Source organism: Leguminivora glycinivorella, chromosome Z, assembly GCF_023078275.1.
Source record: "Leguminivora glycinivorella isolate SPB_JAAS2020 chromosome Z, LegGlyc_1.1, whole genome shotgun sequence".
Taxonomy (NCBI): Eukaryota; Metazoa; Arthropoda; class Insecta; order Lepidoptera; family Tortricidae; genus Leguminivora; species Leguminivora glycinivorella.
Genome location: NC_062998.1, coordinates 1,321,553 through 1,327,552, shown reverse-complemented (window position 1 = coordinate 1,327,552; position 6,000 = coordinate 1,321,553). Strand labels below are relative to the sequence as shown.

Below are 6,000 nucleotides of genomic sequence, written 5' to 3'. Positions count from 1 at the left end.
ACTGACTTCAAACTAAATCAAATCCATCAATCTATTCAATATTTATGATTCAAAATCATCATTTGTAGGCAAATTTTACCAGACAGCTTAATATATTAAACTATCAAAAGCCCGCAGCTTCGCTCGCGTTAGAAAGAGACAAAAAGTAGCCTATGTTACTCTCCATCCCTTCAACTATCTCCACTTAAAAAATCACGACAATCCGTCACTCCATTTTGCCGTGAAAGACGGACAAACAAACAGACACACACACTTTCCCATTTATAATATTAGTATGGATTACTTTGCACTCTTGTGGATAAAATGCAATTTTGCTATCTGTTTTCGAATAGCAAAGAAAGCCTTTATCAGTTGGTGTGGTGAAAAAATATTTTAAGCGGGTTACTCACTTATTAAGTCGATGTAACGCTCTTATGCGTATAGAGGCGAGCTCGCTATTCTTGAAAAAGATCCTCGAAAATGGTTCGTAACATGTCGAACGTTATATAGACTTAATACGAGAGTAGCAAACCATTATGTCTTGTCACAGGGATATACCGGAGGACGTCCTGAACACTTACTGCTGGATCCACTCGACGTTCACGGTGGCGGGGGGCGCGGGGGAGGCGTACCCGGGCGTGCGCGGCGCGGGGGCGGGGGGGGGGCGCGCCCCGCCGAGCCAAGTACTACCAGTGGGTCGCCTTCACGCTATTCCTGCAGGTCAGTGCTTTACCTACAGGTTACAGGGGGGTTACCATGACGTGCTAAAGCCGTTCAGTTTAGGTTGAGAGAGAGGGACGGAGCTATTTAACTGCTATAGCTGTGTCCCTTTCTCTCAACCTAAACTGAACGTCTTTAGTACGTCATGGTAACCCCCCAGGATACTATTATTAGCGATTTTTTTAAGTCCCTTTTGTAGGACGTCTTATAGTATAGGTACTATGAGCATTTTCAGAATTTTGGGACCCAACAATTAGCGTTGTTAACAAAAATTGACGCGTAATCAATTTTGTGACGACAATTAAGCATAAAATTTGATTTTAGTAAAGTTTATTTTATTTGTTCTAATGGACGTTTTTTACCTTATAAGTATTTAGTTCTAAAATAAGTATTTAGTTCTCGAGATATTTATTAATGAAACAGATTGACAGAGTCGCACCATAAAGGTCCTTTTTGTACCTTTTTGGTACGGAACTCTAAAAATATGATGGTTACTGTAAAATGTCAAAGATCAAGTGGCCATAAAGGCTGACGATATCCTTCAAGGATGACGGTAAGGCAGAAGAAATGCAGGAGTGAAGCAGGAGCGTTGCAGGTCAGTGATTAAGTGAGCATTTCTTTTTTTTTTTGCCACTTTTATGAAGTGTGATATTTTTGAAAAAAAAAAAATGCTATTTCTACTCAGAATTACTAGCCTTTTCAATCCTAGTTTAAAAAAATGTCCAATTCGATTTTTTCTTATTTTGTTACCATTTTCCGTACATTTTGTATGGGATAACAAAAGAGGAAAGTAACAAAAATGTATGGAAATTCTGGGACACTTTTTTTCTCCCAGTGAGATTGAAAGTACTCGTGATTCTGAGTACAATTGACCTAAAATTCCCTAAAACAATCAAAAATTTTTATTGGCAAAAAAAAAAAAGAAATGCTGAAGTAATAATGAAATAAATTTTCACTACATATTCTTCAAGTACATCTTGATACTACATCTGATGTGTCTTTTTAGAAAGGGCTTATTTTTGAGCGAATTTGGTATGAAATGAAGGGCATTTTAAGAATTTGGGACCCCCAAATAGCGAAAGTTCTTAACAAAAATTAACTCGCTGTCAGTTTTGTGACAGTGAGTTAATTTTTGTTCAGTTATTTATTTATTTATTTATTTATTTATTTTCGGAACACCAACAGCTATAAATAACATTATGCTAATTTAAATAATAACACAAAGCCAATTACAGGTATTCACAGATAGAATTTTAATGGACAATATATAAAATGTACGCGCAAATTCGCACATAGCTATTGTGAAGTATGACATTAAAGAAAGGAAAAAAAAAACTATGGCACAAATCTCGAAATATGCTACTCAAGGCTTAACTAAAACTAACAAAACTACTACTACTTACAACAATTTTCCACAAAGAACCCGGGCAAATCGAAAACCTGTTATTTGTGCAGACAATCTGATTCCATACAATTAAGTTCCGATTGGGTTAAAAAATAGATTGGCTAATTTTCGCTTCACTGAAGGAATGGAGCTATTAAATACATCAACGTCAACGTCGTTATGCTTAATTATCGTCACAAAACTGACAGTGAGTTCATTTTTATTAACAACTTTCGCTAAGTGGGGGGTCCCAAATTCTGAATATGCCTTGAAATTAAATTCTATATTCTTCAATTTAGGCGTTAAAACAATGCTCTTAAGAAATGAATAGTTAGTCATGCTAGTTCAGACAGCGCCAGTACGTCTTGTACTGAGACTGACTGAAATAGAAAGTCACGTTCGTACGTTTCCGTAAAAATACGAAGGAAAAGCTTTTCGAAATGCGTCTGTAGCCAACTTTGACCATTTTATCAGAACCACTTCAGACTATGGAACTTCAGGCGTAAGGACCCTTCTCTTGCAGAAAGCCACATATTAATCTGCAACCCGGTCTGGCGGGGCGAGTGAAGCCTGGTAACGGGGCTAGTGCATGACTCGTAACCCTTTTATTGCTTATTTATTGCCTGACTATAGTGCTGTTGGGGAGGATTGGGTCGTGCGTTGACTATATTAAATTTATTCGCCTTTGGGATATGTAGGGGCAGTTAGCTTAAAATAAAGACCTGTCATATAGTTAAATAAACTTAAAACGCATAGTTGGATTGGATTACCAATGATTATTTATTTGGATGGGATTACAGTAGTGCTTACTGTTTTAAATGTCAAACATAAAAAACAATATTTTTTTTAAATTTCATCGATAAAATAATCTCAATTTTAACCACAAAATTAAAATTTTGAGAAACCCCCGACCGCGACGTAGTGGACCGATTTTCATAAAACATGACTAAGAACACTACCGACTACCTAATTTAGCTTTAAATAAAAAAAAACTAAATCTAAATCGGTTCATCCGTTCGGGAGCTACGATGCCACAGACAGACACACACACACAGACAGAAAGACAGACAGACACGTACACTTGGTACATGCAAAACTTCGATTGGTATCCCGCATATAGATTTCTAAATGCAAGCGTCCCTCACCCGACCGGCTATTGGGGCCGCCCTCTTTTAGGCTGAACTTTACATATCGGTAGAGACAGGTACAGAATAAAGATTGCTCACAAGTCACAACTCTGTGTTCATACACTTTATAAAATAAATAAATATTGGGGACACCTTACACAGATCAAGTTAGCCCCAAACTAAGCAAAGCTTGTACTATGGATGCTAAGCGACGATATACATACTTAAATACATACTAATAGGTATATACACATAGAAAACATCCATGACTCAGGAACAAATATCTGTGTTCACCACACAAAGAAAGCCCTTACCGGGATTCCAACCCAGGACCGCGGCTTAGCAGGTAGTGTCACTACCGACAGAGCCAGACCGGTCGTCAATAAAGTATTAATTGTGTATAAATTGTTCAATGAGGTTACAGCCTAAGGATATGAAAGTAAATAATATAATAAGATAGTTCTAAGCCTTCGACTTGAGAAGGTTAAAATCCCCTCTAAATTATAGGGTATTCGAATTTGAAAAGCAAAAACTGCGGTGGCAGAGATTTTCTTGCATAGGTACAGTCAAGTGCAAAAATACGTATCGAAATAATCGTCTCATAAATATGGTATTACGCTCTTATTACACCGGACTAAGATGCTATAGGACATATTTTTGAGTAAGATGTGTACCCCCATATTTTTACACTTGACTGTAGGTAGGAATAATGATTATTTATTACAATAAAACTACTTGAATCAGCCTTCATGCAACGTGACGTCAAATTGACGTCATCGGCATGAAAGTTACGGGCTCTTCTGATCACGGCTTCTGATGATATATATTAAGTATTAACAGTCCTTACCGGGAAACCATCTCTAACGCAGACAACACCTGATTTGGAATAGTGTCACCATGTCACGGGGGCTTTGTCTCGTATTTTTAAATACCTACATAGGCTCCGATTCGACCTATTTTAGCTTTATTAGCTCCTAGTTAACACCGACTACTCCGGTTTTATGACTGAGTTAGAAAAAGTCGTTTCAAATTTACGACTTTTTTAACTTAACTTTCATAATGCACGATAGTAAAGAACTTTAAATTTATTGAAATACAGAATTAAATTATTTCCATAAATATATATACCATTTACCATGTCATACCATATTATACCATAGATCAAGCAAACGCATCTACTGAGCGTGTCAAATGAACTCGGTAAAATCGTCTGAGTTGCACGTTTTTAATCGCAGCTTGCAGCTTTCGGACGTCAATTTTTGTAAGTTGAAATCAACAAATACATTAAAAAAATGCCTCGTTACGTGATATTTGATTGCAACAACACAAAAATTATGAACACTCAAGGGACTGAGACATATTTAAAATCACAGACAAGTAACAACTTCAGTACAAAATCTGACACTCTCGGCCCCTATACAAATACCTCTAGATGAACTTGTTTCTTCCATCTAAATCTAGTTTTGTGGGTAAAATGGTAACTGTATAGACTGTTTTAAACCTAAAACACTTAAATAATCGTACTAAGAATGCTGCTCATTTCATTATTGTATCGCAATGTCGTACGAGAAAGCCGCCAGCTCTTCGGTCAAGCAGACAATTCGAGATTTCCTAGAAAAACATGAGCTTTAAGTCAAAATTTAATCACGACATTTCTAACAAACCAGTTTATTACAAGGTTCCTCAGCAGTATTTTTGCTACTAAGAATACGACATTGTTGCAATAAATAAAAACATTTCCGTTATTTTACTTACTCATCATAACCGCGCCACGTGCCAACGCACAACGTCCGCACTACGCGTAGCGTGACAGCTAATCCAATAGTCGGGATGATTAGGATTGGCCACTGGAGTGATTGCCGGCTCGGCGATATATCTAAATGATATTGCGATCAGCTAATGATTATGACGGGCGGTATTATGACTAATGTGCTATTTTATTCATGCTTAGTACATTTCTTTGGAGTATTTCGAGAGAGGTTATAGGTATATTTCACCTTATTACAATGCAATAAGGTGAAAAAGTGTATACATCTCTTTGAAGTCGACCGTACATACTGATACCAAGGATGTCCCGGATCTTAAATTCTTGCCCCTTGGATCCTTAAATGCATGACCCTGACAATGATTATTTAGATCAAATTTGAATTTCGACATAAATGATGCAAGACATTAAAAATGTCTTTTATAAACTTGAATGAGCTTAAACTATGTGTTCATGTTCTTTAGCAAAACAAAACTATGCCAAGTAAGCGATCACTGCTGCCCATGGACAGCCTAAACACGAATTGTTGGAGGTGCGTTGCCGGCCTTTAAGATAGGTGTATATTCGTTTCTTGAAGGTTTAAAGGAATGCCGCAGTTTAGCTAGGGGAGGTAGGAAGTTTCTGTAGAAACGCATAGTTGAGGACTGCCAGCCATCTGATATATTTATATCGACATGGATGAATCTTGATGATGTCAGTTGTCGATGTCGAATGATTGCCCAACTTCGCCTATCAGCTGGTTGGCTATGAATTGGCTATAACTAATTAATTTATGACTAATGGTAATAATTATGGCGGCCAGTTTTATAGTTATCTTATGTGGGACACGCGTGGCTTCCATTATAAATTTAGGTATGACTAAAGAGGATCGAGTATTATAGAAAGTTACTGACAAAGTAAAATGTGTAATCACAGTGCATAGACTGCCATCTCTTGACACAGGCTTATAACTTTTGAACCTCAGTTTTGACAATTTGGCCCATATTCTTAGCTTGATATGTGTTAAAGTGTCAAATAGTAATATT

The 6,000-nt window shown here is 37.0% G+C and overlaps 1 protein-coding gene across 1 annotated transcript in view; it reads left to right on the top strand.

The window, feature by feature from the left end:
- The first annotated feature begins 654 nt into the window (after positions 1–654).
- LOC125240721 (innexin shaking-B) overlaps positions 655–6,000 on the top strand; it is a 145,674-nt gene continuing 140,328 nt past the window's right edge. Inside the window, exon 1 of the mRNA XM_048148753.1 lies at positions 655–699. The gene's annotated coding sequence lies outside the window, so the exon portion shown is untranslated. The remainder of the gene's footprint in view (positions 700–6,000) is intronic.